The following is a 12374-nucleotide window of genomic DNA, read 5'->3' on the forward strand; positions in this document are numbered from 1 at the left end:
TAATGAAAAATAACAAGAAATTCTATCTAGAAACACTGTAGTTTTCAAGGATTTGCAATATATTGCTTATTGTCCAGTGAAATTATAATTGCTTGGCCATGTACATAAAATATGTAAGAATGCTTTTTCCAGATAAACACAAATTTGTGCTTTGATGAATTTTGATAGTTACACTCATGATACCACTATGAAAATTAAAATATAGACTATTTCTATTACTTTCCAGAATTTCCTGGGGTACCCTTGCAGTCTATCCCATCCTCCACACTTGGTCTTAGGCAACTTTCCATTGCTATGGATTAATTAGCATTCTATATAAATAGAACCATACGCTGTGTACTGTTTTGTGTTTGGCTTCTTGAATTCAGCATGATTCATCTATATTCTTGCATATATCAGTAGTTCATTCCTTTTCATTGCTGAGTAGTATTCCGTAGTATGGATGTACCACATTTTGTTTATTCACTTGTTGATGAACATTTTAAGTGTTTGAATATTGCAAATAATGCTGCAATGAACATTCATGTATGAGTCTTCGTATGGACATATGTTTTTCTTTATATCAGGTAAATGCCTGGTGAAGAATGGCTAGGCCATATGCTACTCATAAAAATGTTAACTTAAAAAAAAAATTGCCAAATTTCAAAACAGTTGTACAGTTTATGTTCTCACCATCAGCGTATAAGACTTCCAGGTATTCTACGGCCTCACCAACACTTGGTAACATCAATGTTTTTATTTTTGGTTCTCTGATGTGTGTGTAGTGATATCTCATTGTATATTTAATTTGCATTTCCCTGATGATTAATGATATTGAGCAGTTTTTATGTGCTTCTTGGCTATTTGTATATCATTTTTTTGTAAATAGCTTTTTTTTTGAGTTGTTTTTCTTATTAAACTGTAAGAGTTCCTTATATATTCTGGATACAAGTCCTTTATCAGATACATGCATTGCCAATACTTTCTCCCAGTTCGTGGCTTGTCTTCTTGTTTTCTTAGTGGCACCTTTAAAACAGTATTTTTTTTCATTCTGATAGAGTCCATCATAATTTTTTTATAGTATATGATTTTATATCCTATCTAAGAATTCCTCGGTAATAAAAATTCTCCCCTATGTTTTCTTATAGAATTTTTATAGTTTTAGCTTTTACATTTAGGTTTTTTTTTTTATTTTGAGTTAATTTTTTAGTATTGTTTATTTTATTTCCATAAAGGTATCTAGTTCTTCCAGCACCATTTGTTGAAAGGCTATTGTTTCTTCTCTGAATAGTCCTATTGTCTTTATCAAAAATCAGCTGACCAAATAAGTAAGGGTCTATTTCTATTTTTTCCCATTCCATTGATCTGTATGTTTGTCCTTAGGCTATTACTGTCTTTCCTATCTAGTAACTCATAAACATGGTCTATTTCTCCATGCATTTCACTTTTCATATAATATTTCTCAGCTATATCTTAGACATTTTATTGTGGAGGTTTGCATATATTTTGTTAAATTTATTACTAAGTATTTTATGGTTTTTGAAGCTATTGTAAATGAAATTGTTTTTGTAAATTTTATTTTTCTAATGTTTTCTGTTAGTAAACAATACAGTTTTTTTTCTATATCAACATTATAGCCTGTAACCTATGTGAACTCACTTCTTATATATAATATTTGTTTTCTAGATTTCTGAGGATATAAATTATGTTGTTACTTGAGTATAGAGACAGTTTTACATCTTTCTTTCCCATAGCTTTACCTTTTATCTTCTTGCCTTCATGCAGTAGGTAGGACCTTCAGGACAGTATTGAATAGAAATGGTCAGATCATTCATTCATTGTTGCCTTTTTTCTAATCATAGGGGAAAATAGTTTAATATTTTACCATTAAGTATGATGTTGGTTATTAATGTTTAATCAATGGCATATGAGATTGAGGGAGTTTTCTTTCATTCCTAGTTCACTGAGGGTATTTTTTTAAATTATGGATTGATATTGTATTTTATCAAATGCTTTTTATGCATTTAGTGAAATGACATAATTTTTCTCCTTTATTATGTTAATAGAATGAATTACATTGATTGGTTTTGGAATACTAAACCAATCCTCATTCGAATATTAAAGTCAAGCACATCGTGATGTGTTATCCTGTGCATTCAGTTCTTAATTATTTTTCTTCTTTTAGTTCTAGAATTTCTGTTTGTTTCTTTATCAAATCTACTGTATCACTTTTTAAAATTTTCAGATTCATTCCAAGACTTTATTTTCTGGAGTATAGTGATCATACTTGTTTCATAGCCTGTATCTGGTAATTCGTAGCTCTTTGGGTCTCTTTCTGTTGTCTCTCATTCGTACTGGATTTTGTTCATGTTATCTTATCTCCTTATAAGCCTTGTTTCTTTGATTATAAGTAGAACATTATTTCTGAAAAATTATTTGTGTGAAAATTTGAGACCTAAAATTGTTTTACATTCCCAGCAGTGGTGATTTTATTTGATTCTGCTCAGCTCCTGGGGACACTATTAATATTGCATCAATTTTATCCAATCTTAGTGCTTGAAATTTTCTTGAAATTTTCTAGGAGAGTTCAAGTCCCAGGATGGGTTTACTTTCCATTCACCTTTACTCCTAGCATTCAGATCAAACCCATAGGTGGTTGCTTTGGGTCCTAATCCTGTCCTCATCCTTGCAGGGCCTGTATTCTTTCTTATGATTCCCTCCATCCCCAAGAGCCTGTGAAAATCACTGCTTGCCTCTCGGCTGCCTTTGCTGGATAGGTATATGCCTTAGGGAAAAAAGAGTTTCAAATGCTAGACTCACCACGGTAGTTCTTCGCCATTTAGTTAACTTTTAGCACTTTCAAGCTGACTTTTAAAAAATACCTTTTATTTAGCTTTTTCAGTTGTCTTTAGTGGGAGATTTGGTTTGAATTACCCAAAGTAGATGCCCTGATGTTGCCCCCTCAATTCTTTTAAAAATAACCCCTTGTTGATAGTCATACTATGGATTCCACATCTGTTTCCCAGATCATGTACTTGGACCTGCTGTTAAGGAGAGAGGAGTTATTTCCCAAACATAGTTCTCTGGTTTGCTTGCACATTTGCTGCAGTCTGTCTCTCACCTGTGGGCACTTTTTAAATTCAGGGTTGAATCATATACCAGTCCATCCTATCCTACACACTTCAGGAAGTACATGCCAAGCTCCTTGAGAAGTCATCTTAAACTATCTCTAGGCTTGAGAGGACCTTCAGGTCTAGAGTACTACTCCCCTCATGATTGTTATCCATAGTACATCAGTAACTCTTTCTAAAGAAATTTTTTCGACTCTGACTTCCTAGCCTCTTCAACTTCAACCCTTTGATCCTTTCAAAGATGAGTGACTAAGGGTTATAAAAACTGGTTTTCAGGAACTCCCTTTATAAACATTTAGAATCTAGGTAATTGGCACAGATTGCCTTGGATGCTGAAGTTGAAATATTTTAACATCCCATTACGTATTTCACAAATGTTTTTCATTCGTCATTTGCCTTTTGATTTTCTATGGTTTTGTTTTGATGTACCAGTGTTAAATTTTAATATAATGAAAGCATTTTATGTTTCTGACTCTGTTTTTTTTAAAACACATTTTATAGTTCTGAGGTTGTTTAAATATTTATATTTTCTTGTGCTACTTTTATGAATTCCTTTTCTACATTTAAATATTTGATCCACCTGGCATTTGGCAAGTTAGGAAATCTAACTTTTTTCCCTATATGGTAAGTAACCAAATACTTATATATATTTATTTTTTCTAGTCTATATAAGAAGATACTTATATTCTATTCCACTGATCTGTCTGACCATTCTGCTAATGACAATGGAATAGATTAATTGAAACCAAAATATGGGTGTATTTGTCTAAGTATTTACATAAATCCCGATGACGTAATTCTTTGCTAGATAATTGCTTTTGAATTAAATAGACCTCTTGAAGATGTTTCTATGAAATTACACTTAAATTGGAATTTTAAAAATTGAATCACAGCTTCTCTTTGATTTACAGTGTAATTTTTAGTTGTTCAGTTACAGTCAGTGATGGCATTTGTGTGGGAAGGTCCCCGTTTTCATGATCTGGTCAAAGGCAGGTTTAAGGTTATAAACAGAATACATTTGAGGTAGTGCTAGTGTAGGTCTGAATTTTACCTGCTCCTAGTCAAAGATTCTAGCATCTGTGACATTCTCATGGTGAATTTCGAAGCTAAGAACTAACTGCCTGTGCTAACAAGACTGAATGGCTGGAAGCAACAGACTCTTGTGCTAGACACAACGCATCAGTGATTTGGACATCAGGCATATTGTTGCTTACAGGGGGCAGGACTTGTGGGCTGGATCCTGCAAATGAGGCTAAATGTTTGAGCAGTTGCATGGTTACAGGGCAAACAAGGGGAATGTGTGGTTATCTTTGAGTCATACTAGGATCTCCTTCTTCTGAAATGAAATTCACCTTGCCATGAATAAGAGCGGATGCTTAACTTTGGAGAATGATCTGAACTGATTGTGTTTTTCTGTTTCTAGGAGTGGATATAGAGAAAGAAGTTTGTATAGTATTATTGTAGAAGTTTCTTCCCCCCCACCCCAAATTATGTAAGAAAGTAGTTTATAAATACTTAAAAACATTTTTACTATGTTACTGTTTATTATATTACCTACTTTTTCCTAAAATAATTTGAGATGTTTATAAAAATGCATGCATTATAATGTTTCATTTTGTAAGATAATGATATCAGGGCAGAAAAAATATAAGGGCCAGATAGAAAGATAAAGTCAAGGTAAGGGTGCAGGTGTGAACTCTTTATCCTTTCATAATTGTAAAGTCACTGCACAATGGACTCTGAATTTTCTTGGGCATAGAAAAAGAGATGAACACAATGAATCACAAAATTCTCATTGTTTAGGTTCCTAGTTTAGGTGACTAGACCCTTGGATATAACTAACCAGAATAGGAGTATAAGAAGAGAAACAAACAAGCTTTGAGGAAAAAGAGTAATTCAACCTTAGATGTGTTGTTTACATTTGAGGTGTCTGTAGGTCATAATAAAAATGTCTAGTAGGCAGTTAGATTCATGGTACTGGAGCTCAGTGGGAGTAATTGAGGCATGAGATATGTAGAAAGCTAAATATTTCTATACAAGAGATATAGAGACATAAGATACGTAGAAAAAAATGTGAATGGATGAAACAATCTAATCAAAAGGCAGAGATGGTCAGACTATATAAAAAAGAGATCCAACTATATGCTATCTATAGGAGACACATTATACATTTAAAGATATGATATAAAGGGATGAAAAAGATACATCATGCAAATCACAACCATAAGAAAGCTGTAGTGGCTTTAGTAATATCAGAAAACAGACATTGAAACAAAAAAAAATTGCCAGAGAGAAAAAAGGGACATTTATAATGATAAAAGGGCTCATCAGGAATATATAACAATTAGAAACATATACACAGCATAGCCTCAAATACTTAAAACAAGACCCGAAAGAATTGAAATAAGAAATAAGCAATTTAACAATAATAGTTCAAGACTTAAAAACTCCACTTTCAATAATAGAATTACTAGGAAGAATATCAATAAGGAAATAGAAGAATTGAACACTTGCACAAACTAGACTTAATAGACATCTAAAGAAAAACCAGTCTCCCCAATAAAAGCAAAATGCACGTTCTTCTCAAGTACACATGTAAAATTCTCCAGGATACACCATGTATTTGGCCATATACCTTTGAAGGGTCTGAAATAATACAAAGTATGTTCTTTAACTACAATGAAATGAAACACAATGATATAGACACAAACCCTACAACAATATACTAGGAAACCAAGTCCAGTAACATATAAAAAAGATTACACACCTTGGCCAAGAAGGATTTACCAGGAACACAAGGTTGCTTAACATCAGAACAAAAAAAATCTGTTAATTTAATACACTAGGTGAATAGAATGAAGATAACAGCTACATGATCATCTTAATAGAAGCAGAAAAGCAATTGACAAAATATAATACCCCTTCATGATAAAAACACTAAACTAGGCATAGGAAAGAGCCTCCTCAACCTGAAAAAAAGGTGTCTATGGAAAACTATCAGTTAATATACTACTTAGTGATCAAAGACTGAATGGTTTTTCCTAAGATAAAGAACAAGCCAAAGATGTCTGCTCTCACCACTTATATTCTAATAGCCAGGGCAAGTAGAAAATAAAAAGAAATATTGGCATCCATTTTGGAAAGGAAGAATTAAAATTCTATCTATTTACAGATGACATGCTTTTGTGTGTAAAAAGTCCTAAGGAATTCACTAAAAACTTTAAAATTCTATTAGTAGAACTAACAGATGAGTTTACCCAGGTGGTAGGATATAAGATCAATATACAAAATTCAGTTGTGTTTCTATAAACCTGCATTGAATAATCTGAAAATGAAGTTAAGAAAACAATTCCATTTACAAAAGCATCCAAATAATAAATATTTGAAAAGAAGTTTAACAAAAATACAAACTTAGAATATTATAACTACAAAACATTGTTGAAAAAATTAAAGATCTAAATGAGTGGAAAGACATCCCATGTCATTGGAAGACAACATTGTTAAGATAGCAATACTCCCCAAATTGATCTACAGATTCAATGTAATCCTTATCAAAATTACAGCTAGCAAAAATTAACAAGCTTATCCTAAAATTCACATGTAAAGTCAGGGGACCCAGAATAGCCAAAATAATCTTGAAGAACAAAGTTGCAGGACTATACTTCCTGATTTAAAATTTTACTACAAAGCTACATTAAACAAGATGGTGTGGTCCTGACATGAACATAGATTTATAGATCAGTGGAATAGATTTGAGAGTCCAGAAATAAACTGTCACATTTATATCAATTGATGATTGACAAGGTTGTCAAAATAATTCAATGGAGAAAGAATACTTGTTTCAGTAAACTGGATATCCACCTGCAAAAGAGTGAAGTTGAACTCCTTTACACCATATACTAAAATGAACTCAAAATGGATCAAAACTACGATGTAAAAACTAAATATTTCAGAAAATAACACAGGGCAAATTTTTATGACCTTGGACTACACAACGGTTTTATAGATATGTCTGACGCTAAAAACACAAAAAACAAAGAAAAATAGATTTATTTGACTTCTCAAAATTAAAAATTTTTGTGCTTCAGAGGATACCATCAAGAACACTCAAAGACAACCCACCAAATAAGAAAATATTTTCAAGTTATGTGTCGAATACAGAATTTATTTCTAGAGTATATAAAGAACTCCAACCATTCAATAATATAAAGACAAATAACCCAATTAAAAATGGGCCAAATATCTAAATAGAGATTTTTCTAAAGGAGATATGCAAATAGCAAGTAAGAACATGAAAAGATGCTCAATATCATCAGCCATGAAGGCAATGCAAATCAAAATCACAGTGAGATACAATTTCACACCAACCGGAATGGCTATAATAAGAAGCACACAATTACAAGTATTGACAGACGTACTGAAATTGGAACCCTCAGTGGGAGTGCTGCACAGGCTCTTTGAGAAATTTTGGCAGTTCTTCAAAATGTTAAACATAGAATTAACCATATGACCCAGTAATTCCACTTCTACATATATACTCAAGAGAACTAAAAATATATGCCCGTACAAAAATTTTATGATTACTCGTAGCAGCATTATTCATAAATAGCCAAAAAGTAGAAACAATCCAAATGCCCATCGACTAGTGAGTGGATAATAAAATGTTGTATATCTATACAATGGAATATTGTTCAGCAATATAAAGGAATAAAATACTGATAGAACATGGATGAACCTTGAAAACATTATGCTAAGTCATAGAACTCCATCACAGAAGACTGTGTATTGTATGTTTCCATTTATACGGAACATCTGGAATAGACAAATTTATAGAGATAGAAAGTAGGTTGCTGATTGCCTAGCTCTAAGAGAAATGTGAGGAATGGGGAGTGACTGCTAAAGAATATGGGGCTTATATTTGGGAATGCTAAAATTGTTCTAAAATTAACTATGGTGATGAGTTTGCATAACTCTGTCAAGATCCTAAAGGCCTCTGAATTGTACACTTTAAATGGGTGAGTTGTTTGGTATGTGAATTATGTCAGTAATGCTGTTGTAAGAGAAAAGAAATACGGGAGCTCATGCCCTACATTTGTAGAATACTTATTTACAAAATGTTGTTTCCAACATCTCATGAGCTTTCATAGCAATCCTGAGAGATTGGTACTACCAGACAAAGTTGCAGAATATTAGGCCAAAAAACTTTAAAGTGATTTGCCTAAGATAAGATAATCACTGGTTTGTGGTGGAGCCAGGAGATCCTAGCCCCTACCTTTAAGGGCAAGTCCAGTGTTATTTCCAGCACACTAATTTTTGTCTGCTCACTCCTTATTTACTTTGCCTCAAGTGCCTTATTTAGGGAATTATGGCATTATTATCAAACACCTTCAAATATATTAACTAATTGAATCCCTATAACAACCCTCTGAAGAAGATGCTACTTTGAGCCCATTTGCAGATTAGGAAATGAGAATCTGGGATATTAACTTTCCTAGATCACACAGCAACTTACTGCAAGTGGCAAAGCTAGGATTTGAATTGGGGTTTGGCTCCAGGCCCTATTGCTTTTGAACCTCTATACTCTGCAGAGAGCGTCTCTTCCGTGAATGCTTATATCTTGGATCTCAACGTCAATTGTAAAAGGAGATGAAAAGAGCCTGCTCTATTTGTGTAGTTGTGTTGAGATCTGACACTGCAGCCCTACCTGAATGGGCTAGGGGTTCTTGACTCCCAAATGCTAGAGCCAAAGGTGAGTGGTATTGGGAATTAATGACTTCTAGACCTAAAGCTCAGCCCTGGAGCAGTGTTTGCTTAGCAGTAACTAAACAAATCCTTTATCTGTTAGGTGATCTATATTGGGTGGTGGTGGAGTAGGCAGGGGGAGAAGGAGCTGCAGAGTTTGTGTGTGTGTATTCAGTCATAAAAACTGTGCCTGGAAACACAACACCACTGAAGAAGGAGACTCGACAAGAGCTGTGAGGCTTGAGAAGTCTCTTACAGTGTGCGCGCGCACACACACACACCCACACACACGCACACATACACACACGTTTTGCTGACGAAAATACCACAATCCTCATAGTGTCTTGCTGCTCACATGGCCACAGAGTTGTATGTTATTTTAAACTCTTGGCTCCCTGGGTTCTGCGTCAATGGGCAGCCACAGCTAGTTCCTGGACTTGTCTTTCTGGTTGGTTGTTTAGAGAAGGCTTACAGGTGTAATAGTCCTTCCCTTGTGACTTTCAGTTTCTATTATCAACTCTACATGTCAAGTATAATTAAGAGTTCTTACCAGGTCACACAGGCTGCCTTCTCTGTGTGTCTGTACCTGCCTATCTCGGGGGAGGCCCAATCACCCTTGTGGTTGCTTTGTGGACAAGGGCCAAGCTCTTTGGTTTCACAATATGCTGGAACACTCAGAGAGTTAAACAAGCAGCACTAGGGTTGGAATGGAGGGCTAAGCAGTTAGTTTCCTGGTGTAGAACTGTGCTGATCTATCCTGAGAATGGTCAGGCTTACTGCCCATGTGGTGGTTAAATCAGGACTGTGCACTTTTTTATTCAGGGATCAGTGTGTAGCCTCCGTGAGGGTTAATAATGGCTGTGCCTTTAACAGCATTCTTTTAGAGACAAGCTTGAGTTTCTTTATATCTGGAGATTCTGCAATTTATGCTTCCTTTAATATATCTGGGCATATCTTCTCCTTTATGTCTTATTTACTCTTTATTTTGAATATAACTTAAATCTGAATTGTGATTTCATTTTGGAAAAAAGAGTTTATAAATGCTTCTGTGCTGAAAATTGAAGAGTAGCTTAGAAACATTGGTAGGGGAAAAGGACGGTTGTTTTATGATAATTTTAGTGTGTTCTGGTTTATACTGTTTAGTAATTGTAGCTTCTACCACTCTCCTGAACCCACTTTCTCCCTTGTAATTAGCTATCAGCTAAGATAAAGAGTGTAAGAGAAAAAGTGAGAGGTAATAAGTCTAGTTTGTATAGGTCTTATTATGCCATTATAAGAGCTGCAGCTCTTAATTCTGGAGGACAAATAATATTGGAGATTGTTGAACAGACATTTAAAAAACATAATTGCAATACCATTGTCATACCCCACAAAATTAATAATTCATTAATATCTTCACATACCTAACCAATATTCATACTTCTAATTATCCCATTTTTGGTTTTCATAAAAATTAGGTTCCAATAAGGGACATATTTTTCTTGCAATTACTATTAAATCAACGTTGAATTAAGTTCTGAAGCGTCTTTACTAGATTTGTGTCTCCTTTCATGTGTTAACTGGTAACATTGCAGCCTCATGGTGGATAAGTGTCAACATTTTGTATAAGATACACTTTGATTATCACATTTTTTAGGGAGTGTGTTCAGTACTTAATTTTTTATTAAACGTGCATTTGCATTTTTTTTTAGCTCAATGCTGCTAAAAGGATTTACTCCAAAAATAACAATGATGTCATTAAATAAAGTAAAGAAGCAGTTGTCGATTTATACCATGTAGTAAATGACAAGACCTCTGTGACAAGGTCCACTATTCTACTAATCTACTAAAACTAATCTGCTCAAAGACTCCTGCTTAATCTCTATTGCCTGCATATTTTTTTATATCCCCCTGATGTATAATTCTCCACTGACCTCATTGATTTGGCTGCTTGTGTCTTTGTGCATCTTATAGGTCATGGTGGTGTTCATGGCAAAATTGGCTGGTATGCCAAGAGGCTGGCTGTAACAATAGCTTCCAATACTTTTCCTACCACTATCTGAAGCCAGGGTTTTGTTTGTTTGTTTATTTGTTTGTTTTCGTTTTTGTTTTTTGTTTTTGTTTCTTAAACAGCAAGTGTCCTATGTGATACATTTGAGAGGGAGGCATTAGTTTGGGAAAAGAGTGATGGGTTATTTCAAATGTAACCACATGTTAAGTGAAAACTCTGCTTATTGCCCATGCAACTCCACATTACTAGATAAGACCGTGACAGGAGCTGGAAGTACATAGTGGAGATCTCACAAATCAATCCTGGCTTTTGTAATTAAAATGATAATCATACTTCATAAAAAATGAAAAATCCAGAGCACATGCTAGGTCAGATAGGATGTTATGGGGATTATAGGCACAAGCCAGGATCATCCCCTGCAAACCAGGAAGGTTCTGGAGAAATGGATGTATGATTATCCCACTATTAGACAGTTAGGTAGAGATTGTCATGCAGGAAGTTAGGTAAATGAGCTTGGAGTTTGTGGGAGGTGTCTGTTTTGGAACACATTTGTGAGTCTACATGTTTGAGAATCCTCAGTGTATAGATCATGAATAAAGCCATGAGATCGGAAGGAGTCACAACGGGAGTGAGTGTAACCAAGGAAGAGGAGAGGCCTAGGGTCTATGCCCTGAGCACTCCATCACAGGGAAAGGGGAGAAGATGTGGAAGCAACAACAGAGACTGAAAGTTGAAACTCAAATCGCAGAATGTCACTTACGGGTTGCAAAGAAATGCTTGAATTTCAGAGAAACATAATACAGGTTCTCCTACTCTCTGAAAGCAGAGTGTTTCTATGAAAACTTTTGTAAGCTGAAATGGCATAAAGTGAAGAAACAATTACCTTAGGACATGTCTTGCTAATGACACACAAAATAAATCAAGATAAAGAATTGACGTTCAGACACAATTTGAGGTTATGGTGGTTTGATGCTGAGATGCTGAGTGTAGTTCCTGTAGCCACTCTTGCTGCTGCCCAGGGTGTGCTCTGTTTCTATAATGGCTGGCTGCAAACCAAATGTTGAATGCTATTTTGCTTTTGGCCTTTTTTTCATAAAAGTGAAAATCCTCCTAGGATTTTTTTCAGTTAGGGGAAACAGGTGCTAATGCAGGTCTTTCGTAAAAGCAAAGTGGTTTAAAGTGAACTTTGAAAAGTAGGGGATAACTATCGCCACTGAGTGCTCCTGAAGAAGAGGTTGGACCCAAATATGCCTACACGCCTGGGCAAAGAACACAAACCCCTGATTCAAGTCAGTATAAAACCAGAGGGAGGAGTGAAGAGTTGCCAAACAGGAGAAGACAGGCCTCCTCTAAAATAATTAGAAAGAAATTCTTTTCACAATTTTATGAGCCAAGGGAATTACAACTATGGACCAGATATGGCCCATGGGCCATAAGTTTGTAAAACCTGTTATATATTAGCTTTTCAAAAGATATTCCCGTGTTTCCAGGCAGGTTAGATGCAGCCCAGGGACATATAATTAAGTGGCAAA

Source organism: Pteropus medius, unplaced genomic scaffold (assembly GCF_902729225.1).
Source record: "Pteropus medius unplaced genomic scaffold, Ma_sr-lr_union100, whole genome shotgun sequence".
Taxonomy (NCBI): domain Eukaryota; kingdom Metazoa; phylum Chordata; class Mammalia; order Chiroptera; family Pteropodidae; genus Pteropus; species Pteropus medius.